Source organism: Narcine bancroftii, chromosome 12 (genome assembly GCF_036971445.1).
Source record: "Narcine bancroftii isolate sNarBan1 chromosome 12, sNarBan1.hap1, whole genome shotgun sequence".
NCBI classification, from domain to species: Eukaryota; Metazoa; Chordata; class Chondrichthyes; order Torpediniformes; family Narcinidae; genus Narcine; species Narcine bancroftii.
Window position 1 is genome coordinate 14,599,657 of NC_091480.1, and position 27,637 is coordinate 14,627,293.

Consider the following 27,637-nt stretch of genomic DNA (forward strand, 5'->3'; position numbering starts at 1 on the left):
TTTTTTGTTTGCCCACACTCCTGCAAAACACCTCTGGACGTGTTCTTATTCAAACACGCTCTATTTCTCTACAATTGGTCGTTTGTTTCATAAAATATAGTCGTGATGCCTTAAAGCGCCTCGATTTTGAAAAGCACATCTCCCCATATGTGGAAAAATAACGTAATCCCTGTAGCTTCTGTTACCGCACCATGAATGACTAAATCTGCCCCTAATTACGGGGTTGACACAGTAAATTCAAATGATATATTAGTGGGTCTGGTGGTCTTTGACCCGCATTATATTTACTTCTAACCGTTATGAAGACAGGTTCGAGTAGTTTTTTTTTAATGACGTGCAGTCCTCTTGGCGCATTGTGTACAAAGAGAAATCGGACCCAGTGCACCGTTGGAACCAGCAGTATAAAAGACAACAGGGGAGAACATTGTACATGCAAAACAAAAATACTGTAAATTGAATCGGAAATATAATCCCGGGACGCAATGTTTTGGAAGTTTTAATTTATGGAGGATTCGAGGAATCTAAATGCGATCCAAGACGAATCTGCAAGCCATTCGGGTCCTCCCTCCATCAACCAAGTCCCACTTCTCCCCTTCCCCCACCACATACAGACATAATCGTTATGACTCCCAAGAAAACGGAAATAATCCATGTCAACACTGGAGCTGTCACTTTCAGCACCGCGAGCCTTTCTCAATGCCAACAACCGACAAAGCGTGAACTGCTCGCAAAGCACTTGTCAACAAAATCTCCGCAGATGCTCCGCCGATTCAAAATTACAATCTTTATTCAATACTGCTGGCGGCTAACAATAGTTTACTAGATGGGATTAATTGAAACTCGTCCAAGTCAAAAAGTACTCTACTGTTTTGCAAAACTATCTGATTCCTGCAGTTTGAAAGCAAATGGGCTGCTTTTTGTTGTGCTCTCTTGAACTTGTTCATTACTAAGGCGATTGCAAGTTTTTTTTTAAAAAAAACACGCTTTAAACTTTTACATCTTGTTACACCATCTGTACTTAAAGCAGGTGCATTAATATCAAAAAATATTCAGCTTCTGTTGGTATTTTGCTCTCGGAAGATAATAGAACTAATGGTTTCCCTGAAGTTGAAAAAGAATACATCTTACCACAAGCCTTAATGTCAAAATATTACCGGATACAGTTAAAATGGATTGGTATATAAAAGTAGATAAAACCAAGTTTTTAAAAAAAAATGCTTTATAGATATGCTAGACTCCAACTACAGCTGTTATTTTACAACATGTCCATGTTGATTAACCATTAAAAATAGTAGCAGGCCATCAATTTTACATCAGAATAAATTTTTCTATCAGTTTCCCACTAGATACTAATGCCTTCAATTGGCAAGGACAGTCATTATTCCTAGGAGATGGTTAGGATCATTATTCCTAGGAGATGGTTAGGATCATTATTCCTAGGAGATGGTTAGGATCATTATTCCTAGGAGATGGTTAGGATCATTATTCCTAGGAGATGGTTAGGATCATTATTCCTAGGAGATGGTTAGGATCATTATTCCTAGGAGATGGTTAGGATCATTATTCCTAGGAGATGGTTAGGATAAATATTTCCTTGCAATCTTGATATTTAAAATAATAAAGTCAGAACTTAATTATCTTTCCTGAAATGAACACCAGCCCACTCAGTTCTATCAAATAACTCAACAGTTGCATTGCCAAGAGTCTGGGAGAAAGCGGATTTCTCATGACTCTTGTCACTGTGCCATTGCAATCTTGGCCACTCCAGTAATCTTTCCTTACTGGATATTTGCAACATCAGTGACAGTAGACTTGATTCAAAATTCCAGTCTATTTGTCTTTTGAGTGCCAAGTGATACAACTGACTTCCAAAATTGTATCTGCAGTTTGTAAGGAAGGAGACTCAAATTTGAAGGAGAATCTGATATTATTGCATTGGGAAGGGGTGTGATTGTCACATGACAGCATTGTCCCCTACCTAGTTGGAGGACACACCGGCTGCCAATCAAGGTTTGGTTCCATCCCACCCAGTAGTGCACACTTTGCCATGGGTACCATGTAAATTACCTGAACTGGACTCTCTAGCCTGTCTGTATTTGGCCTTGGGCCATTGGCGGTGGTAATTGGATTAACCCTCCTGGCACCAAGCCATTGGTGGGCTAGACCCTCCAGCACCATAAAGGTTCCATGTGTTCCTTGTTCTACCTCTGTCAGCAAGGGATCACCCTGCTTCACACCAGGCCTAGAAACGTGGAAAGGTGCTGGAGAAACTGTTGGTAACATGTGCACTGTTAAAAGGGTTTGAAATGTTTAATTAGTGACCATTTCTCACAAAACGTATGTTATCGCTGGGGATTTTAAAATCAGTGCTGCCTAAATTCCATCAGTATGTGGACACTGCTACAGAGGAGTGAACGTATTGAACCTTGTGTTTATGAACATTTCCAACAATTATCAGCTGAGCCCCACCCCCATCTCAGATATTCAGACCATATCTCAGTATACAGTCCACTCATCAGATGCTCCAGACCAGTTCTGAAGCAGGTTAAAACCTGGCCAGCAGGAGCCATCCTTGCACTTCGAGTGCACTGACTGGCACATGTTCAAGGAAGCAGCAATTGATGGTGATTGCTATCAACCTGGAGGAGTATACAGCATCAGTGACTAGCTACAGTAAGTGTACTGACAACGCCACTGTGCCCAAGACTATGATTACTAGCTCTAATCAGAAGCCATGGATTACTACAGATGTGTGTGTGTGTACTGTCAAGGAGCTGAGACTCTGCCTTCGGAGCAGACGATAAGGTAGCCCTAGCTATTGCAAGAGCCAAGCTAAGTCCATTAGGGAGGCAAAATCTGCGTATTCATAGTCACTTTCAGGATAGCAAGGACATGCAATGCATGTGGAAGGGTATTCAAGATATTACCAACCCCAAGACTACGTCTTCTGCCTGTGCCGGTGATGCCTCCCTCCCAGGTGCACTGAACATTTTCTACACATAGTTTGAGGTGAAAAATGATGTGGCGGTGAAGAAAACCACCTCTCTTCAAATGATCAGGTGCTGTGTCTTACAAAGGCCAATGTGAGAAGAGTGTTAGGCAAGGTCAACCCACAAAAAGCTGTTGGACTGGATAACATTCCTGGCAGAATGCTCATGGGATGTACAGTTCAGCTGGCAGAAGTTCTCACTGACACCTTTAACGTCTCCCTGAGTAGCACTATGGTTCCAACGTGCTTCAAAGCTGCCACCATCATCCCTGTGCCAAAGTCGTCAGTGTCCTGTCTCACTGACTACCGTCCTGTCACACTCACGACGACAATCATGAAGTTGCTCATCAAGCTCTTGCTGCCCTCCCTTACTGGACCCCCTGCATTTCACATACAGATCCAACCGCTCTATGGGTGATGCTATCATCACCACCCTCCATCTAACCCTCATCCACCTGGAAAATAAGAACACGTGTTCGAATGCTGTTTATTGATTTCAGTTCGGCATTCAACACAATCATACCTCAGTACCTGATAAGGAAGTTGAGCCTGCTGGACCCAAGCACCTCCCTCTGTAATTTGATTCTTGACTTCCTGACGGGGAGCCCTCAGGCAGTCCGGATTGGAAACAGCACTTCTAATACCATTACACTGAACACAGGAGCCCCCTGGGGTTGCGTGCTTAGTCCATTGCTGTTCACTATGCCGACTCATGACTATGCAGCAATACCAAGTTCACTGATGAAACGACCGTGGTGGGCCTTATCAGCAAAAATGATCAGTCAGCATAGAGATGAGGTATAGTCGTTAGCAGACTGGTGCAGAGCCAACAATCTATATCTGAACGTTAATAAAACAAATGAAATGGGGCCTGGGGAGATCATTTTCCATTGACCATTGACAGCTCTACCATTGAGATCGTCAAGAGTACCAAGTTTCTTGGTGTGCACTTGGCAGAGAATCTCACCTGGTCCCTTAACACCAGCTGCATAGCCAAGAAACCCCGGCACTACCTCTTCTTCCTGAGAAAAGTTCATCCCCCACCCTCCATTCTATAGAGGATGTATTGAAAGTATTCTGAGTAATTGCATCAGCACCTAGTTGGGAAACTATACCATCCCAGACCAGAGGATAGTGTTTATTGGAGAAGATTATTGGGACCTCTTTTACCACGATAGATATCTGCAACACACAATGCATGCAGAGGACAAATAACATTGTGAAGGACTTTTCACATCCCTCTCCCTTCTGCCACCTGAAAGGAGGTACCATAGCATTCGGATCCACATGTCCAAATTGTGCAACAGTTTTTTCCCCCAAGCCATCAGGCTCCTCAATTCCCAAAACCTATATGCACTAGTTATATCATGGATCTTTATTGTATTGTGTTTTAATATTTAACTTTTATTTCTGTAAATTTGCTTCATGGTCCTGGAGGAATGCTATCTCATCCTTACTGTACATTGCATTAGATGAATGACAAATAAAGGTGATTTGACTGGACTTGACGTTGAGTCAAATATAGGATGGAGATTGAGAATCTGGGTATGTGGTGTCAAAACAAAAAAGTTGCTCTCAACATCAAAAAGACCAAGCAGCTTATTGCAGACTTTAGGAAATGGAGATGGATGGACTATGCACCTGCCTTCAATGACGATGGAGAGGACTAGGGACCTCCCCTGGAGCCAGAACATTGAAGGCGGCACACCAATATCTCTACTTTCTGAGGAGTTTGAGGAAGTTCAGCGTTTTGTCAAATACTCTATTGAACCTCTGTTTCTGTTCCTTGGAAAGTATACTGATTGCACCAAGGCCTGGTTTAACAAGTCCAGTGTCCAGGAATGCAGAAGGCTATAGAAAGTGGCAAACATAACCAATTCCAGCACCGGTACCAATCTCCCTTCCATTGAAAAAAATCTTTGTGAGGCATTGCCTCATGGAGGCTGTCAAAATCATAAAGAACACCTTGGCCACCTTTTTCTCACTGCTACTCTCAGGCTGCTTTTTAATGACGGGGGATTGCAACAGCACCAGGAATTTTTGGATCTAATTTTCCTCTTCCTCTAACAATGTTTTGGAAATATTTTAAAAGATCGAATGTACTCTAATACCAAAAAAAGCTGAAAAGGCTTGAGTGAAAACACATCAAATATTTGCATTGGTAAAGATTATCAGATTTTTTTTATGCCAGGTGGAATGAAACATCCCTTTATAAATCATTGAACAAGTTACTAGTAGAGAAATTCTACAGAAATGGGAAATTATCAGAACTCCTGAGAAATTGGATTAGCAGCTGAAAATGCCAATTTCTGACAATCTCTGAGGATTATGTTTGCCTCTTGTTAAATTAAAAGAGGAAGGTTGACAGAATTTCCAAGGCCTTTAACCAGGCAAAAATCCCCACCAACATGATGGATTAAAAATTCTTCTTCTGTGGAGTTTAAATCTGTAATGAGTTTGTTTGATCTCCCCATTTCCGCATGTTTAGTAGGTTAATTAGGTGTATTTGGGGGGCACAGGGTCATGGGCTGGGAGGGCCTGTTACCACTCTATATCTCTAAATTTTAAAAAGGAATAAAAAGAAAATTACATTTTGAAAAAATTGGTATAAGGCTTCCACCATGAGCAATAAAGTCTCCATTCCACTCCGGAATTGGAAATGGAGAAGCACATATCTAGCAATGGTGTTGAGGTTCTTAGGTGTATATAGATCCAACAACCTGATCTGGTCTAACCATGTTGATGTAACAACCAAGGAGGTGTACCAGAGAATTTTCATAGAAGCCTGAGGAGACCCCAAGCTCTTATAAACTCTTGCAGGTGCACCATGGAAAGTAACCTATCTAGGTGCATCACAGCTTAGTACAGGATCTGTCCAAGATCACAAGAAACTGCAGAGAGTGCTAAATATAGCTCAAGTCATCAGGAAAACCAAGCTCCATTGACTCAATCAGTACTTCTCAATGCCTTGGTAGAGCTACTAAAATATTAAAGAACCCATCCCACCCTGCTCTCACTCTCTTCTCACCCTTTTCATTGGGCAGAACATGAATTTGACAATTCAAGGACAATTTCTTTCCTACTTTTATTAAGCTCTTTAATGGATCTCACACTGGCAAAAGGTATTTCACTGTATTGTATATTGTACTTTTATCTATTCCCTGTATTATTTGACTACTGTAATATTAATCCCTACAATTGTTGTCTGATTTATTTGTCTATTTATTATATTCCACTACTTCTGTTTCAGTTTGATTGCCTGCATTTCATGTAAAAAGCTTTTTATTGCATTTTGGTATACGTGACAATAAAATAATTAATGTACAAATTCTTTAGAATTAATTCAAGAAATTATTTCATAAGATATCAACCTTTGCTGCATTTCTCTTAAAATTTACTTAGCTATGAAATTTGTCTTAAAAATCAAGTGGATATAAATTTATTTAAATATTGCCATTAAGACAGTGAACTCAATTCAGGACTTAAAAGGATAACTCTTTCATGCTGTTGACCCTTGCCTGAAAAGATAGGGATTGCGTACATTGAATGCATAAATATTAAAACAAAATTCTCCACATTACTATCAACCAAATGAGTAGGAGGTAGGTTTATAGCTTCCTGCCAAAATATTCTGTTCTTGGCTTGCAGTAGGTGTATATGAGTCACATATGCAAATTCTCCTCCAATATCTCCACTTCCACATGCAATTCTGGTTCACATGGGATCTCGCATCCAAGATTTCCCATGGTTGATACAAGCTTGACCTAGACAGCTGCACAATATATGACTTAACAACCAGAAAAAAGCAAAGGCTGAATAAGATCAGTGAATATACAGAGTGACCTTTCATAGATTTTACCAGAATTTGAAATTCATATGAAAAGAGGACAATCTCAAGAGAAGTAATTAAATAAAGTGAGTGAAATATGTGGAAGTGTGGTGTTAAGCAACTCCTGGCTGCATATGGAACCTGAAGCAGATTTTGTCCAAAATTTTGCACATATATTCAGTGGACAAGATTGAGCTGACCAACAGCCTATTATTCTCCCGGTACTCAAGAAAAGCAATAGAAAGTGACTCGATGTTTATCACCCAGTGAATCATTCTGAAGTGCTTCAAAGGTTGTTCATGGCCCAATTAACTTCAGTCGGCCTCAATTCATCACAATTTTCCTACCATTGAACAGGTTAATGGCTGATGCCATTGCCCTGGCCTTATACTCTACCATGGAACATCTCAACAACAAGGACACCTATGTCCAACTCCTATTTATTGACTATAGATTCAGCCTTCAACATCATACTCATAAATTCATGTAATCCAAAACTTCAAGATGTAGGAATCAGTAAGTGGAGAGTTGAGTTCCTGATCTGTGGACCACAAGCAGTAAGGATGGGTGACACCACAATAATCCTGAATACAGGTGCCCCACAAGGCTGTGTACTCAATCTTCCCATACATTCATGATCATTTGGCCAAATTCCATTACTTAATCAAAAGCACCAATAGAAAATGACCTTCTTGACTTAGTCCCTGACTGGGAATAAAAGTACACCATTGAGGGACATTATCAGAAAGGATGCTCATCTCATTATTGAACAAGGATAAGATCAGTATCGGAACTGTGATGCCTCAGACAAATCAATGAAGTATAAATTCATCTTGGATGCAAAATGGTGGCAACAAATTGGCTGCCAACAAATTGTTCTTTTTTCTTTCTCCTGGAACTGGATTCAAACACACAAAGAAAGAATGCTCCATTTATTAATATTCCAGTGGTCTGTTAGTTCTTTCACATTTGTTTCTGCAGTAAAATCCCAATTATCTGGAATTCAATCAACCAGAAACTCAAACAACAGCAAAAACAAATAAGTAAATAAATAGACGGAATTAATACAACTGGACAAACGAACCCCATAAGGGAGCGCTGAGACTTTGTTAGACACACGCAGCTTTGCCTCAATGAACTAGCAATATCCCTCAAAGCACATGCATTCTTTTCACTGTTGCCACTTGTGTGGAGATGAGCCAGGTTGTCAGTGCAAGGAAGGTGCACCAAGCACCAGACCAGGACACTTGCGTAGAGGTGAGTTGGGTTATCAGCCCGGGGAAGGTGCGCCAAGGGCCTGACCGAGACACTTGCGTGGAGGTGAGCTGGGTTGTCAGTGTGAGAAAGGTGCACCGGGCGCCTGACTTGCATGGAGGTGACTCAGGTTGCTTTGGTCAAGATGGGAGCAAGCATTCAGCCAGCAGAGCACCCCAACCATGCCCTGCCCACAGCAGCTGTATGAATAAAGGTGCGTTGGAATGAAATGGTGGTGCCCAGTATGAAGAGCTGGTCGATGCCACTCGCCACTGGGGCAACTTTCCCAAAGTGTCTCCCTGTACCTGCCTTGTAAGTGTTTTTATTCGTATTAAATATTTTAGTAAGACTTTATCTGCAAACTTGGGGAAGGGCAGGTTAATTATGACAGTGGCACAGTTCGTGTAACAGAGACTGTGATTGTTATATGATTATATCACAATGCACAATACAGTGGCAGTGACTGGGGTTTAAATTTAAATTTTGGAAGATACGGAAATTACTTCATTAAAGCGAACTTTACATAATTAAAGGCTGTAATACTGATATTTATTTCAAATTATTTTACATTTTGCACTGCCATTTATCTTTTAAATGGTGTATTCTTAATGCAGGTATATTAGTTAGGGATTGGAACAGGGAGTCTCGGCCAACTGTAAAATTTGCATTTCCAGCATCTGTGAATCGCGTAGGTGCCGGATAATTGGGATTTTACTGAATTATGAAAGCAGCAGAATGTTTTTGTCAAATGCTGTCTATGTTTATCTCAGAGACAGTTTATAATGACAGAAAAATAAAACCAGTGTAATTCTTCTACTGCCATCTTTTGGAAAAACAAGTTGCAATTTTGATATCTATACTGTTGTAGCAAGAAAGAAAATCATTTGCTTACTGTATGCTGCTATAACTGAAGCATGCCTTAAGTGTAACACAGAACAGGAATGCTGTGCAAAATATTTGTGTTAAGAGTGCCTTTGATACATACTTAATAACTACTTAAGTTGCCTCCATAATAAGATTTATAATTATAATCAATTTGAAAGAACTTAATTCCTCTCTGATTTCCATCAACGATACTCCAATGGTGTGACTAATTAATTCTACATGTCAGATCTGCACTATTATTGCTTTTGAAAACAGTAGTTTATAGCAAATATTTAACATGAGCAATAGAAAAATACTACAACTTCAGATGCTGGAATCACACAAACAATGAGTTGCTGAAGAACTCAGTGGGTCAGGCAGTATCCAATATTAGAAATGGTTAGTCAATGTCTCAGGTTGGGACCCTTTATCTAACTAAAGAAAGAAGTGGTGATATCAAGTATATAAAGGGGGATAGAAGCTGAAGAGGGGCTAAAAGATTCATAGGGTATTGAACAGAAGTTGTTGAGGTAGACAGAAAGATAGTGAGAGACCACAGGCAGGGGAAACTAGAAAGAAATGCAAGAACATAAGCAGGTGAAAAAAAAGAGATGGAAGCAGTGGAACCAGATAGAGGTGGGGATTTCTAAAATTAGAAAATTAAATTTTCATGCTGTGTGTTAAGACTACCCAAAGAAATATGATGTTTTGTTCCTCCACCCAGGAGGCATATGATGTTCATCAATATGAATAGCCTGTTCAGACAGCCTGAAAAAATAGAACTATAATAAGCTTATAACTGTCTTTAATTAAGTAATAGACAAAAATGATGGGTAAAAGATTGGTGGGTCCATTCAGCCTGCTGCACAAAAACACAATGCCTTGAGCCCACACACTCCCAATCATTATCACATCTGGAAAAAAATGATTTAAAACCCCTTGTGAATTCATCCTGCCACTCTGGAGAAAAAAAAAATAGAAAATCTCTTTCAAAACGGCTGTTAATTAATGACTAAAACTAGTCTGAGTAGCCACCATAGACTAATGTTATTTAATTTATCTTTTATAAGATATGATCTTGCCATTGCAGGATTAATGGAGCTCCCTTGAAAGAATGCACTCAAAACTGAGCTGGTAACTTGGCTCAGAGGTTTACTACTCTTTGGGAAATAAGCAAAATCAAATATCATCCAAGCCTTCCTAAATGCAGCTTAGAAGTATGAACTCTGACCTACCTGTAACTATCTAACTGAAGTACCTTCTGAATGAAAAAATAGAACCATAGAACACTGCAGCACAGAATACAGGTCATTTGCCTTTCTAGCCTGTGCCGACCATTATTTCGCTAGTCCCACTAAACTGCTCCCACTCCATAACTCTCCAAACCTCTCCCATCCATGTATCTATCCAATCTATTTTTAAAACACAAGATAATTAAATTCTTTAAGAATTCTGCAAACTTTCATTAAATCATCCAACATAAGAGAAACAGACATGGCCTTTGTTATTTGAATATCCAAGAACCTATAAACTGATGATGTTCTTCACAGGCCCTATTTGAAATTTTCCCAACATTTCTAAAAAGAAAGTCATGGCCTTTAAGTTATCTGAACATCCAAGAATTCATAAAATTCACTGACCTTGAATGAACTTCTCCCAACATTTCAAAGGATAAAAAGGGTAAGATTGGTAGATTGTAAATTTTGTTTGAATAGTTCCATTTACAGATCCCAGTAGTTCTGATTTCAGTAAAATCTCCAGTGTCTGGAATTCAGCAGCTGGCAACCACCCCCCCACCCCGAGGAAATAAATAAATAAATGGATAGATACATAAATAAAGATTGGAATAAATAAATTTAAATAAAAATTTAAAATTGTAAAAGTTTTACCAGATTTAAATTTATATTCCTTGATTGTAGGAGTGACCTGAACTGTTGGATAGATCCTGTACTGGACGGATCGTCTTCTAAAACTGCCATACTCATCAACTCATTCATGTTACAATGTGGCATCAAATATATTCGGCGATTTTTTTTCACCCTAATGATAAGGAGTATTCTTTCTTCTCTAATGTGCATCACACATATTTCTAGACTGATTATTTCTTTGTAGATAAATAATTAATCCCACTCATCAACTTTTGTAAATAAGAGAGCATTTTAAGCTCTGACTTCTCTCTGGTGGAATTATCAATTAATATTTCAGATTTACCTAGGCCAGTGGTTCTCAACCTTTTTCTTTCCATTCAAATATCATTTTAAGTAATCCCTATGCCATCGGTACTCTGATTAGTATGGGATGCTTAAGGTGGTATGTCAGTGAGAAGGGAAGGTTGAGAACCACTGCTCTAGACTCAATTGTTAATGGAATATTTTGCTTGAGAAAAATTGTCATTGGCCCATTTCCTTTGGTTATGAAACCTGTACATAACGAGTCAATTAGGTTTGATTAAAGCAGTGGTTTTTAAACTTTTTCTTTCCACCCACATACCACCTTAAGCAATTCCTTACTAATCACAGAGCACCTATGGCATAGGGAATGCTTAAAGTGGTATTTGAGTGGAAAGAAAAAGATAAGAGAACCATCGACCTAGAGCTACTAAACAATGATGTTTGAATTATATTTTATTGTGTGATCCTGATTTTTTGGAATTTATAAAAAATCAATTTGCTTTCTTTTTTGAAAATAATTTCTCTTCGGAGGTCTCTAGTTTGGGATTCTTTTAAAGCTGATATTAGCGGTCAAATCATTCCATTTATGCCTAATGTGAAAAAGAAAGTTAATTGGAGAGAGATGAATTGGCCATTCAAGTGAAGCTCATAGATCAACAGTATGCTGAAAAAAAGGGTCAAACTAAAAAACTAAATATAACTTACTCATTACATATCCTATTCAGACACAACTTTTGCAGAGTAAATCTAAATTTTATATTCATAGTGAAAAAGCAGGAAAGCTGCTATTGTAGCAGGGTCACTATGGTTATAACTCAGGTAATAGCTCGAGGTAGAAAGAATTGACACTGACCTTATTGGGCTGCAACTTTACCTTTTATAGACAGTTGATGTGTCACCACAAGGACGTGGCTTGAGCAAGGCTGGCTGCTGACTGGTTGAACTGGATGCAACGGCCCAGATTGGACCCCCCTGCAATCCACTGGCTGCGATTGGCCAATTTGACCACTATTCCTGCGGCCTATGGGAGTAGGCTGTCTGCCCAATCATCGTGTTCAACAATTGCTATGTCAACTTGTGGAGTGGGCCATGGGCTGCTATACTAGCAAGTTAATTGAAAGGTTTCACTGCTAATTTTTAATTGTAACTACTGATGATATAAAGATAAATGAAGCATTTTGACAATTTTACTCCAACTTTTATAAATCAGAATCTTCTAAAGCTTCAATTTTTTTTTAAATGGAGAAATTTCTAGACAATTTGACCGTTTCCGCGCTCTTTACAAAAGCAGTCAGTGTTGGAAAAGCCTGTTTCTTCTAAGGAGATAACTGCAGTAATTAACTCTTTACAATCTGGCAAAGTTCCCAGTCCTGATGGCCTCCCAGCTGAGTTTTACAAAACTTTTTCCCAATCATTGGCACTCTTTTAGATTCAGTTTGTTCTGAACATTTTACTGATGGGAATTGCAAGCTACTTTTAATGAAGCTTCAATTTCACTTATTCCCCAAAATAAGAATCTATCTGATTGTTCATAGACTGATTTCTGTTTTGAATGCTGTTGCTAAGATTTTGTCTAAAATATAGGCCTATAGGTTGAAAAACATTATGCCTCTTATTATTTCTGAATATCAAATTGGTTTTATTCAGTTTAATATCCGCCACTTATTGAATATTCTATATTCTCTTCCTGTCACATCCTATTTGCATTATTTTCTTAAATACCGACAAAGCTTTTGACAGGGTGGAAAGGGACTATTTATTTAAAATGTTAGAAAAATTTTAGCCCTAAATGTATCGATTGGATTAAATTGATACATTCATCTCCTGTTGCCTCAATCCTCATCAACTCCTTAAAATCCAAACCTTTTAATCTTTACCATGGTATTAGGCAAGGTCTTAGCCCTTTGTTATTTAATTCGGCATTAGAACCATTAGCTATGGCCTTTCACCAATCCAATAATATTTTTGGAATCTTAAGAGGTGGAAGTGTTCATAAGGTTTCTTTATATGCAGATGATCTTTTCCTGAACATTTCAGATCCTGATCATTCAATCCCATCCATTTTGTCATTGCTTCCTCAATTTGGCCAATTTTTAGTTTATAAATAAAATCTTGTTTGTGTTGAAGTCTTCTGGTTCTTTCGATACTGCCCTTCCTTTTAATGTAGCTAAAAATCAATTTATTTAGGTGTTACTATTACAAAAAAAATTATTATTTTTTTTTAAAAAGAGAATTTTATTACTTTATTGAATCACGTGAAGGAGCTTTATCTCAGTGGTCTCGTCTTTCGATGTCCTTAATTGGGTGAATTAATGTTATTAAGATGAATATTTTACCTAAATTTTTGTACATTTTTCAAGCTGTGACTGTTTTTGTTCCTAAAACATTTTTTGATTCACTTGACTTAATTATTTCCTCATAAATTTGGAAAAATAAGCTTAAGCTTAAAGTTTTCCTTTAAAATCTTAAAAAGGTCATTAGCATTACCTAATATTAGATGTATCACATTTTTTTTTCCAATTCATTACAAGGATGGAATAGATGCTCCAAAATGGATTAATTTAGAAATTAATTCCACTAAAAATTATTCTCTTATTTCAATACTTCCAAATGAATTGATAATTTTGTAATTAAACATACTTTGAGTTTGGTATCAATTTAGAATTTTTTTTTATTTCATAAATTTTTACTACTAGCCCTAGATTATTTAATTCTTTTTTCCCACCTTCGGAGCACTATTCTGCTTTTCATGAATAGTTTAAGTTGGTTATCCAATCTTCTCAAGATTTATTTATTGATAATAATTTAGCTTCATTTGAACAACTACCTTTTAAATTTAAATTACCCAAGTATAATTTCTTTAGCTATTTACAAATTAGGAGATTTTTTAATTAGTATCCTTGAGACTTCCTCAGGACCTTGTTTTAAATATGAAAGGGATGATTTATAATTTTAAACATCTTAAAAAAGCTGATATCAGTTATAAATGATTTACTCTTAAAGTCTAGGGATAACTCCTTCGATAAGATTAAAAAATTATGGTAGCAAGATTTTCCGTTCTTATTCTCAGATATTTTATGTGCGCATCATTCGCTTCTACAATTCTATATTGAGCCTACTTTTCTAAAGTTCAATTGGGTAAATTTTATCCTAATATTTCTTGGAATTGTGATAGATGCAAGACCGAAGAAGGTACTTTATTACATAGGTTTGGTCTTTTTCCTTTCTTTCCAAATTTTGGGAAGATATTTTTCGTACCTTATCTTTAGTTATTAATGCAAATCTTATACCTAATCTTTTAATTGCTCTTTTTGGATCAACTAAGGTAATCGATTTGAAATTAACTGTGTCCCAATCCCATGTAGTTTCTTTTGCTTCCCTTATTGCTAGATAATCAATATTGAAAGATGCTGTCCCTCCAACTCATACTCACTGGTTATATGACATGATGGCACGTCTAACTTAAAACAAAAATCAAATGTTCCTCTCTTGTAACAGATTTCAACTTTAAGTTTATGGGGTTCTTTTATTTTTTTTATAATCTATTAAGATCATTTAAATCTTGTCTTGTGAGTTTGTCTATTTTTTTTTACATAAATGATAGTGAAATTGTATGTATTTACCAAATAAATACTTTAGAAGGGAACTGTGTAAAATTTGTAGTATAGTATCAATTTTTTTTTAATCTTTTTCAATTAGCCATATGTTTTAACTGATCAAATGATTACATGATTATTTACTTTTTTTTGTTTGTTATAATATCTAACATATATGTAACAGATTTTCTAATACAAGTCTTTCTTTTGTACATTTCTTTTCTTATTACTCTTTATATTTAAATAAATATGGCTTCTTTTTGCATTATTATTGTAAAATTTAATACAAATATTGAAAAAATTATAAAAGTAAATGTTCTCCAAAGCAACACACAAACCTTTGGTGAAGATAGAAGCAAGCATTTGGCCAGTATAGCACCCCAGTCATGACTTGCCTGCAGCAGCTGTTTGAATAAAGTTTCAATAAAGTTGTGTTTTAATAAAATGGTAGTGCCCAGGATGACGAATTGGCTAATGCCGTTCGCCGTTGGGGGTGACTCTCCTCTCCCAAAGGGTCCCCTATCCCTTTAGTAAGCATCTACTTTTATTAGTAAGTATATTAGTAAGACTTTATCTGTAAATCTGAGGGAGGGGTGGTTAATTATAACAGCATGGCTAGTGCAATACTGTTACAGCACCAGTGCTAGGGGTTCGAATTTAAATTTGGTATGTTACAGGAATTAACTAATTAAAGTTAACTTTGCATAATTAAGGACTGCAAGACTGATTTTTTTTCTTCATTTTACATTTTGCACTTTTTTTTTTAAACTGTTTATTCTTAATGCAGGAAAATTGGTAAAAATGTCTCAGGCAACTGGGAAATTTGCATGTCCAGCATCTGCAATCTCTGAAGATGCCGGATATTGGGGTCTTTACAGTATTTAAATGATTATTTAGGTTGTGGCTTCTCAGCATTCATCATAAGACTGTAGTCAAATGTCAAAATCCCTTTTTCAAACCTCACTCCCCACCCTCCAACTAGTATCTCGGTCAAACACCAGGCAATACCAAATCAACATCAAATAGATCCTTCTCTGATGGTGGCATGATTCTCAAAAAGATAAATTTTGTTGGGTGACTCAAATGTATTCTTCACAAAACACTAGGCCTTAACCTCAAGAGGTAAATAAGAAAATCTGCAAATGCTGAGGTCTCGTGCAGCACACAAAAGTGCTGAAGAAACCCAACAGGCAATGTAGCATCCAAAGTCAAAGGCAGTTGACAGTCCAGGCATGAATCTTTCACCAGGAGTTCCTACAGGAAAAGAGGAGGGGAGAGGAAGATGTGCCTGGTGATGGGTGGCAGAAAGTGCAGAGAATATGTTGGATGGGCAGGTTGGTGGGGTAGTAGGTAAGGATGATGGGAATCCTGTTCTTATGAAGTCCAGGGAATTTCAGTTCAGCCAACTATAGAACACAGTTCATATCAAGTAGGAAGAATCCAGAATTCTATGGACACTGTACTTCTCCAGAATGCAGCTTTAATTAAAGCCGCCTCCTCCTTTTCCCACACGTTGTTGTGCACTCAAACATCAGCATATATTTACAGGAGTTGACGCATGCAAGATAAAAAGAACTAGATATTAGCAAACTGATTTTATTAACCCAGCAAATACTGTAATTTATTAGTACAAGTTGAGAAGGAAAAATTATGTATTAAAATGTATCAAAAACACAAAATCAAGTTAGTTTGATTTTGCAATGATTTCATAGCACCTGATCTGAACATTTATAGCTGTTCCACACCATTACTTATTAATAGCGTGTTACAAAATGAAGCATTCATGACCTATTTGCATCCAGTCACAATCCTAGCCACATCTTTCAAATGAATCCATCCTTTGATGGTAAGGTGAATTGTTCATGTCTTTTGAGTGCAATTTGCATCACTGTACCTTACCATTGTGACATGCACCATTTATAATTGTTCTGCCAAAAATTCTTCAACATTTGGAACTTTGTTATGTTTCTCTGCCATATTTTTGTTTAATATTAGACCAAAATAATCTAGCCCTCATTTTGAGACATGGACTCTGGTTCGAGATCTCTTAGAATGGTATGGGAAGGGTGGCTTTAAGGGTTGATACACTTCCCTGATTACTGTCCAACAAAGTGATGACAGTTGACATAAACTGGGAGCATTACAATTAAGATGCATGAAGATCAAGATCTAAAACATCTTTCTTTTTAAATAGAAACCACACTAAAACTGTGACACACCTAATTATAATCAAGTTTGAGTTTGGTGGGGGAGGGAACAGAAATGATAGAAGCACAGTTATTACCCAAGTCCAAATTCCCACTACAAGAATTTGAGGAAGCATTATTTTCTATCACTAACTTTGGTGCTGCAATCGGATTCTTTGTGCTTCCTTACAGAGCATTTTCAATACTCAAAACTAACCAGTGTCAAATTATAGCATCATCAAATTATTCATTGTCACAGATCTAACATGCGATGAATCCCTTAATTCTCTTTATCTGTAAGTATCTATATCCTATCTGCAAACTATTAAGGGATGGGGCAGCAGAGTGTTTAGTGCCATGCTGTTACAGCTCCAGCCACCCATGTTCGAATCAGGTGCTGTCTGTAAGTTCTCCCCGTGTCGGTGTGTGGTCTCCACGGGTGCTCCAGGTGCCTCCCACCCTCCAAAACATATGGGGGGGGTTGTAGGATGATGGGTGTATATGGGAAACAGGGGCTTGTAAGCCAGAAAAGTCTGTTACTGTACATCTACAGTAATTTTTTTTAATGTAAATTTGCCACATCCACATTTTTCACTGCCAACTAAGATCAAGTTATTGGATTTAATATCCCACCAGATCCCCAGATTATTTTCTACTGTCCATCATCTTTGCATTAATTCTTATTATGTTGCTGCTATTTGACTTTATAATTAGCATATCTATCTAGTCATTATATTTCTAGTGATACTTTGAAATTCCTCTTGTTCATTGACTTATTTTTTTCTCCTTGTAAGATAATGTTGCTTTTCATTAGAAACAATGACACAGTTGTAGTTTAATTCTCACTATTCCATTTCCCCTGTAATCACTAAATGAAAACAGAGCTTTAACTTGTCTCTCAACTCCAGAGTTTCATCGTTTAGCCTTCAGTTGCTTTGTTGAAAGCTATCCTTTCTTCATCTTAGACATCATGCACCATCAAATGGAATTTATGGTGTATTGCAGGATTACTTTCTCCATAAAGTTCCAGTGGTGCTCCAAAACTATTTAAATGAGTCAGGTCGTTTTTGAGCATCACTGGAACCTTAAAGTCATTGCCTTAAACTTTTAACTATACCTTCTTAATACTTTAAAATATTAGACCTATAGTATTGCATAGCTAGTTCACATTTATAATTTCACTAACTCAGAATTGTATTTCCACACAATTCATCATTTTCCATGAAAACAGTTTTATTTGAATGCATTTCTTTCTGTTTTACTGGCTACTGCTCATTCTCCTATTTTAATCCTCAATTTACATTTGAATCGATGTAAAATTGGCCTAAATCTTTAATTTATTCCTGTCATTTATCATTATTATGTTTCTTTAGTACGTCTTCAAGTCAAGTTTATTGTCATCCGATTTCGACAAAACAGTGTCCTCTGGTCCTTGGTACAAAATATGCAGACATACAACCTGATACAAGACATGTAGAGTCCAAAAAATATATATGCAGGACAAGTATTTATTTATACAATAAATAAAGCATGAATAGGAGAGTCTGGGATGGTTGGTGTTGCAGTTCCCTTGATTGTTGAGCATTCTCACTGCTGTGGTGCTGGCTCTGATATTCCTGTGTCTCTCTCCCAGCTGAAAGGTGTTGAAGCAAATGGAAGGGGTCCTCAAGAATTTTGTACACCCTCTTCAGACAACGATCCCAATAGATTACATCAATAGAGGGGGGTGGGGGAAGGAGGAACACTCCAGTGATCTTCTCTGCCACTCTTATGGTCCTGTGGATTTACTTACGATCCAGTACCACACTATGATGCAGCTGGCCAGGAAGCTCTCAATAGAGCTCTGATAGAAGGTTGGCATAATGGTGGCCAGTAACCCTCTTGGGTACTGGGATGATGGTGTCTGTCTTGAACCCTGTGAGAATTATGGACTACCAGAGTGAAGATGTCCATGAGGACCTCCGTTAATTGGTCAGCGCAGTCCTTCAGTACCGAACCAGATATGTTGTTGGTCCCTCCGCCTTGTGTGGGTTCACCTTGGGTAGGATTCTCCTCACCTCTCCTGAAGCTATGCATTCATCAAGGGGACATGGAGCTTTCTTCAGTGTCATCCTGTTATTCTCATCAACGTGCATAGAAGGTGTTCAGTATGTCTGGAAAGGAGTCAACTTACAAGGTTGACTTTCAATCCTTTATAGTCTTGACCCCTTGTCACTTGCGCCTCATGTCGCTAGTGTTGCACAGTTGTCTGGATCTTCTGTGCGTACTCACATGCCTTCCAAGTTACACAGGAGAGTTCAGCCCTAGCTGATCTTAGTGCCATCTTATCCACTGTTCTGAAAGCAGCTTCACGAATTCTGAGAAGGGCCTAGACTTCTGCATCCAACCATGATTTCGAGTTAGCCCTAGTTATGAAGCATTTGACCTCAGTAATATCCTCAATGCACTTGCTGATGTAGCCAGTTACTGAGACTGTGTACTCCTTTGTTTACAAGACTGCTGTAGGAGGCTGCCTCCTTGGAACAGCTCCATTCTATCGTCTCAAAGAAATCTTGCTGCAATGCTGTGCTCTCCCCCCCCCCCCCCCCCACCCCAGCCACATCCTGATCTCCCTGAAAAATTACCTAGTTTGCTTTGTCAGCAGTCTGTATGCCATGGTGAGCAGGATAGGTGTGTGGTTCAAGTATAACCAAAGTGGGTCAAAGTGAAACCTTGTACACACCAGAGTCATTGGTGTACACCTGATCCATGGTCTTAATGCTCAAGCCCCAAATTTTTCTGCAACTTAAATAATGAGCATTCTATAAATCAGAATTTATATATATCTATATCTCGAGATCGATCGATATCTATAGGAATCTCTCTTCTCTCATTTCTCTGTACAATGAGGCTGCTCAGAGTTTGGGATGAACACTAGAACCTCAACTGGACAAGCCAGTTATCACAAATGAAAAACAAAGGAAGGTTACCCTCTGGTGCATTATATGTTCCAGGCTCCCCAGAGTCTTTCTACCATCTAAAAGACTCAAATCAGGCTAAAATGTTCTTCTCTTACTTGGATGAGCACGACTCCGTCAACTCTGCTAAAACTTAACACCATTTGTTTTAAGGACCTACTTTACTAGCAACAAGTCTGCCATCAAAAGTATTTGTTTCCTCAACCACTGGGACATTAGGACTGCTATGTTTGTCAACTATAAAGTACAGAGCATTAATGAATAAAGGTTGAATTCAGGAGAATCTCTCAAACTCACCAACATCTGCCTCAGATCAGGTCCATGAAGATAGCTCTCCAAATCATGTAGCATCCTGATTTGCAACTATATCACTGTTCCTTTATCATTTCCGAGTCTGTGCAATGGAACTGCATCAGGACTTTCCTAAACAAACAAGACAGTTCATAAACACCTTCTCAAGGAGAACTCAGGTTGGGCAATCCTTGGCAATGATCTGCTAATCCTGGAAGTGATTAGTAAAATATATTTCAACTGAAATCTTGTTTCAAATTAAAAGAATTTCTGAAAACTACATTGAGCTAATTATTTTCTGGCCTCTGAAGTACATTTAAAAATATTTAATTAAGTCATTAGAAAACCTGCATCTTTAGCTGTAAGAATGACACAATATAATAATGTTCTATCCAATTATCAAACTGTTCAAATTATTTTTTCTTGATTTCCTGGAAGTTTTAATATGACATGATTGAAATTCAAAAACTCAAATGTCAGTAATGATAGCTACACTATGCATTGAAGTCCTGTAAAAAAGCATTTATTATTCTTCAGGCAATTAAATTATTCTGAGAAAATGGACACCCATATCCTCCAAAAGATAGTAGACACAGCCCAGGACATCACAGGCAAAACCCTCCCCACGATAAAGAGCATCTACAGGGAATACTGCCCTGGAAGAGCAGCAGAAATCATCAAGGATCCACACCACCCAGCACACACACTGTTTTCACTGCTACCGCAAGAGGTCTAGGTGTCACAGACTCACACCACCAGGTTCAGGAACAGCTGCTTCCCCTCCACCATCAGATTCCTCAACAACAAACTCAATCAGGGACTCATTTAAGGACTCTTTCTTGTGCACTTTATGGATTTTGTTTATTCTCTCTATTGCACAGTCAGTTGGTTTCCATTTGTTATCAGTTTACAGTTCTTTATATGTTTACATGTATTCACTATGTACAGTTTTTTTTTGCAGTACCAATAAGTGCCTGTGGGGAAAAAGAATCTCAGGTTTGTGTGTGATGTCATGAGTGTTATCTGAAAATAAATCTCAAATAAATCTGAAATCTGAATAAAAACTCCAATTAACACAGTCAGTAAATGTTCCTCATTATCATATTGCTTTATCTCTTTTTTTTGCCTTTTTAACATTTCTCAAATTAATTTTTCCCCATAATCATGCAATTTAGAAGAATTAAAGGTAATCTCTGTGACATACTTGATGTTTTGAGTGGGAGAATGGGTAAATGCTATAACTGATTCCTGCTATAAAAATGAAAGAGCATTGCCTCAGGGCCTTTTTGGGCTTATGTGATAATTTTATTTTAAAGAATCTTCTTAAATTTTTGGCATATTCTGTTTCAGAAACACACGACTCTTAAATTACCAGCAAAGATTCCCAAGTAGGTAAAACAAATTGTGCCTGCTGCCTCATAGCTCCAAAATCCAGGTTCAATCCTGAACAATGTTGTCTGGGTAGACTTTTCATGTTCTCTTTGTGTCCATTTTGCCCAAGATGCTTTAGTTTTCCCCCACACCCCAAAGATACGAGTTGATAAGTTAATTGGCTACTGTGAATTACTTCTTGTGTAGTAGGAGAATTAGGATGGGAATTATGGCATACAAGAGATAGAAATAAGTAAGGGAGAAGGAAATATGAGATTGCTCTGAGACTTCATGGGCTGAATGGCTTCCTTTATGCCATAAGTGAATATGAGAATTGGATAACTAAACTGAATAACCATATTATATTTCTTATTAGATTACGGTCATCATCACTTGCTAAGAGAATAGGCAGGTTCCATCAATACTATAATCTGAAGGTCTGCAGACTCGTGTTTCACTCCATCAATACTGTTCTCTCTCAGTTCTGCTGCGGTCAGATGTTGTGAAATTCAGAAAATGCATTTAATTTTTCTTTTACAAAAAGTGTTTGCATAATAAAAATGCAAAATGAATTGCCTCATTTTTATTTTTAATGTTTCTAAAGTTGACCATTAGCATGCATCTGATAGTTTAATAAATTATATTTATTTCAAATGGGTTGGGTGCAATTAGCATACATGAATGGACAAACAATGTGAAAAGATCACTCTTCTGACCCCAATTGGTGTCTATAAAGCAAATCTCAGTCTGACTGTGCATTGCAACAAAAGTAAGTTATTAGCCAGGTTTTGCAATCAGAGATTTTGTCAAACATTTGGGACGATATATTTCATCATTTACATTGCAAAAATGGCTGATCCAATTTATTTAATAGAAGCATGAATGTACATTTTGTGCCAAGTAATTAATTTTCAAAGCAGGAAAATGAAAAATATTTGATATAATAAGATCCTGTTGACCACACGCTTCTAAATATGCTTCAGAAATAGGGTAGTGCATCCAGTACTATTTACTGCAGAAGATCCTGGCTGAAGAGTCCAAACCAAGATGTTCTTTCATTGCAAGTCTTATGGAAAAGGCAGATGCTTATACAGATCAAATCTGCATAAAAATACATACAGGCTTCATTTTATACAAATTGATATAAAAGCATTGACAAACTCATCAGAACCAGTTTATGATATATTTTTGTACAACTGACAAATTAGCACATTTATATCAATGCAGTAGTGATTTGAATAATTGCATTAATTTATACATCTCAATTGGTGCATCAGAGAATGCTGATTCATTGTTGTGCTTTAGGACCTCTGGTTCAAATTTTCACAAGTATGTTTTTTTTTTAAATAAAGACATTTCACTCGTATCGAATGTTGTGCCTGAAAAATGGGAGTGACAATCCTGATGTGAATCACTGCCCTCTGCTGGTGCTCTCCCAACAATGAATCAAGGCAATGTGGCTGCTCAGGTCTAAGATATGGATCTCAGGGATGCATGTATTGTCTCACAGCAACTCCTCAATATACTGACAAACTATCCAAATCCTATGGTCTCTCTCATCTCCTGTGAGATGTGATAGAAGCTAATGAATTTCCATCTCCGGGATAAAGAATTCTCAATGGTCACAGCTCACTATCAATATATTTAAATATCTACCTGTACTTGGCTGATAAAGTATGGTTCTCTAATCTTTCTACTGAAATCCTCCATCATTATGTGTTTGATTTTGTCTTAAATGCTTATTTTGATTTTCTAATTATATTTCTTTTATTGATTGAATGTTAGATTTAATGGTCAATTAAATTGAGAAACACCTTTTCCTCCGACATTTCATCTATTTAATTGTTGATTAGTTTAAACAAATATTTGAAGGAATTTACACATTTTGATTTATTCATTGGGAAGGTCAGCATTTTTTTTTTTTAAAATTTAGAGATAAAGCACAACCTCTCAAATACATCAATGAAACTACAAACCCATTCATTTTTGAAGGGTAGAGCACCTGGAGGAAATCCACATGGTCTCAGGGAGAACAAACTCCTTACAGGCAGCTCTCAATTTGAACCCAGGTCGTTGGCGATGTAATAGTATTGTGCTAACCACTACCCTAACTGCTCTGCCATCTATTGTTCATCCCGAACTCTTTCTGACCTGAAGAGGCAGATCAAAGTCATTCGCATTGGTGATATGTGCAGTCACACAACAGCCAGACCAGTTTAGCAGGGGCATATTTCCTTCTGAGGTACATTTGGGAAATAAATGGGCTTGTATGACCATCTGTGGTTTTGTGGTCATTATTAGCTATTCTTTTACACTCCAGCTCTAGTTAATTATTTGATTTAAGTCTTCCAACTGTCAAAGTGGGGTTTGAATTTGGTTTTGGTTCAATCATTTAGGTTTTTGGATAATGTAACCATCAAGGTAAATTGTTTGATATTAACTGAGAAGGAAAAGTCAAACATCTGCAGTTTTGTTTTCAACCATCAATACGAAGCAATCGGACAATTGCAGATATACATTTCTTTTGTTGTTTTCCCAACATATTCCTGCACAGATATCATGTTTTTTTCAGTCACAATCATCTTTTCATAATCCATTATTACTTGTTTTTGTTTCCAGGGTTCTGCCATTCATGATATAATCCATGTTTAAGCCAGTCCCACAGAAGTTTATAAATTCAACATACTTGAGAAGAAACAACTCTGTCTGTTTATCACCTCTCCACTATCTCAATCTATCATCTTTCCAAAGAAACTTTCCACCCCAAATACAGTACTATTTTAGGAATTTTAAACAAATTGCCATCTTTAACAATATACTTATTTCAAGTGAGATTCTTGTGAGAAAAATCAGTGTTGCAATTAAAGCAAACTGTGACAAACATTAGCATGAAAGTATACACCAAGTTCAATAAACAGATAAAGAAAATAAAACTTGCATTAAAAATCCAAGCAGCCTGTTTCTCAGTGCATGTCCAGTAATGTGTTTTATACATACAGAAAAGCAATACTAATAATACAGGATGGGAAACAGAATACAGTGACTTTGGCATTGGAGATTGCAGAAGTTGAGACTGCCACAGCCTTTCTGAAGCCTACTTAAATGCAGGTGTTTGCTTTATTAAATAGAATTTGGCAAATCTTACTCCTTGCTTATTCAAAAGCTAAAAGTACACTCGCAATGTATGGTGCCTTAAACACTGCATTGCCCAAGTAGTTATTAAAGAAAAGTTAGTAATGCAAGTCCACAATCTAACGAATGGACTGAAAATATCATATAGATAATTGTTATTTTAAACCTTCAATTGCCTCAGCCAATTTAAATGTATATAAATTTACAAATTCTTTCTTATAATTGTCATCCACCAATAACGAAAGTTATTGTCGATAATGCTGGATTTTATACATTTCAGCATTTTGCTGAAATAAATTTCTCTTATCTAAAATTAAATCTTGCATGTTCTTTTTCTGTTGATCAACCTGAACACATTAAAAATTATATTTTAAGGTCATCACATTGTTTAAAGATAATGCCTCCGGACTACAATAATGTACACATCAGTCTAAGAAATCAATAAAATTGAGATAAAAACATTTTTTTGGAAAGAATGATGCGATTGCCAGTCATCTCTCCCACCCTCTCAGCACAGGCTCCAAATTTGCTACTCTCCAGTCTTCAATGGTGCTTTGGTTCTGCAAGTTATTTTTCTATCACAAAGATTTGTGTAAATATCTCACATATTTCTGTTAACAGTATCACTTTTTTAATTCATAGGTCATCATTCTGAACATTTTTATCCTCACCTTCAGATTCAATAATGTTATTCATACTGAGATACTCAATGATTTCTTGGCACTGATCTCCAGCTCAACTTTTCAATCTATTTTGAATCCACAGGGCAAAATTTTCTAACATCGAAAAACAAATGAAAATCCAATGTTTTTGCAATCATTTATGGAAAAATCTATTATTACAAGCATTATTTAAAGCTGCACAATATAGGGGGCAAAGAGGACCATGTGTGTTATCAACAGGACAGTCAGTTACCTCTCTAGGGGAGACCAGTTTTCCAGTCATTGATTTCAGAAGTTATAAATAGTGAGGTGGCAGTTGAAAAGTGATGAGCATTTTAGAAGCTATAAAATAATGACAATACATTTGTCCCTGATAATTTTATTGCAAATTGTTCCCCCCCCCCCACCCCCAAAAAATATCAAGACATTAGCAAAGATTATCTGAATACTGAGGTTTTTAATTTATGGAAATGTCTAATTGTTTCAGGTGGAAATCTGCCCACATCTTGTAGAAATCTACAGCTGCAACACAGGAAGCCTTTCAAGAAATGTCATGCATGATGTTCCAGAAAACATGTTGCTCAGTTTCCATTAATATGAAAGACCACAAAGTCTGTTTGAATGAATAGATGTTGATATTTTTAAACATTTCCTTTCTCTTAACCATTTAATTTCTGGTGTTCTTTCTTGGGGAATAATGTGAAACTTATGTTTCTGGTGTTCTTTCTTGGGGAATAATGTGAAACTTATGATACTCCGCAGCTCCATCTTCTTTCTTGGTGAAGGCCATCAAAAGCAATGGATACATCCCTGTCGGAGGTACACTTTTCAAGATCATACCATAGAAACTAAATTTATGTTTGTTTATTTACCACATTATATTTAGCATAGTTTGGTTCTTCTGCAAGCACTTTAACAGTTCAAATTCCACATTCATGTAGCTTAAAGTAGAAGAGCACAATTTAGAGCATAGAGTTACAATGAAATAATAGATCAATTAATACCAAGAAGAGCCGCGTGACAGCACTGCAGTGACCTGATAGTTGCAGGAAAGAAGGTCTTTAAGCCCATTGATGCACGTTTCACTCTTGAGCTTTCTTTCTTTCTCATGGGAATATAAGAAAGGCAGCCTTAGAAGAAAGAGATGAAGATGGGAGTCCATGGAGGGGAAACAAGTTTCTGTTTTGCTCCAAGCCGCATTTTGAAAAGAGAAGCTCCTACATCACATACTATGCATCCAGTAAGTATGTTTTCAACTTGCTGAGGGACAAGGAGATGTTAGTGTACTTCCTGGAGTATCTCATCAACACACTTTGAAAGTAGAAATAAGCATGTGAAGTTTTTGTTTGCTACCATCCCTTTAATACATAACCATTTGTTAATCTACATGGATTAAATTGTAGAAACATTGTATTTATTTCTATTCTATAATAATTTGTATATTTAAAATGATCATCAATTTCTTGTTTGTATAGCCATCTGCAAAAACAAAATGAGAAACAAGTCGCTTTTCAATGTGCACTTAAGTGTCAGTTAATGAATACTTCAAATTCAGAAGCTTCCTGATGATTGCACAATATCCAATTTTATTTATCATTACTTTGAAAATATAGCAGTCATTGCCTTCATACAGCAAGACCTCGACAAAGTGGAGGCACGTTATGATAGTGTGGTAAGCAGCATTCATTCCACAGGACTATCAGGCAATGGCCACCTCATACCCTGGATATTCAATGACATTAGTTTCACTGAATCAACAACATTCTGTGAGTTACTATTTTAACTCGAAACTTATCTAGTCACATAAAGGAAAGGCTGGGTACCCTACTGTGAATGACTTAATTTCTGAAATCCTAAATCTACAAAGTGCGAGTGAAGAGCTTTATGCAGTATACTTCACTTGCCTGAAAATAAGCTGCTCCTACTTCATTCAGGAGTTTAATAAAGTTGGAGCTGCATTTATTCAGGACAAAGCAGCCAGGTTGACCTGCACTCTGTTCATTCCCTCCACCACTGGCACACAATTGCTGCAGCCTGTGCCATCCATGAAATTTGCTGCAGTTATTGAACCAACTCTGAAACTACCTCTCAAGCCTACGACCTCCACCAGCAAGAAGGGCAGCCGGCAAAGAAGATTCAAGAAGACAAGTTCGCAGCACCTTCTCAAGAGCAATCAAGGACACATGATGAATCCTGCCTCCCAAGCCCCTAAAAATTAAAAAGGACTTGCCTTTTCAGGGAAAAAGAAATGGTGCCCTAGTACTGTATATCATTTTTATAAACTTTCCAATTTGCTTTGGCTACAGGGTTGGTATCAGATGACTGGAAAATGGTT

The 27,637-nt window shown here is 37.2% G+C and overlaps 1 protein-coding gene across 8 annotated transcripts in view; it reads right to left on the reverse strand.

The window, feature by feature from the left end:
- Positions 1-27,637, reverse strand: part of grin2aa (glutamate receptor, ionotropic, N-methyl D-aspartate 2A, a) — a 242,703-nt gene that overhangs the window by 206,987 nt on the left and 8,079 nt on the right. For 5 of the 8 annotated variants that reach the window (XR_011347558.1, XM_069906915.1, XM_069906919.1 and 2 more), the window contains exon 2: positions 20,144-20,269. The exons of the other annotated variants lie outside the window; for them this stretch is intronic. The gene's annotated coding sequence lies outside the window, so the exon portion shown is untranslated. The remainder of the gene's footprint in view (positions 1-20,143; positions 20,270-27,637) is intronic. 8 annotated transcript variants of the gene reach the window in all.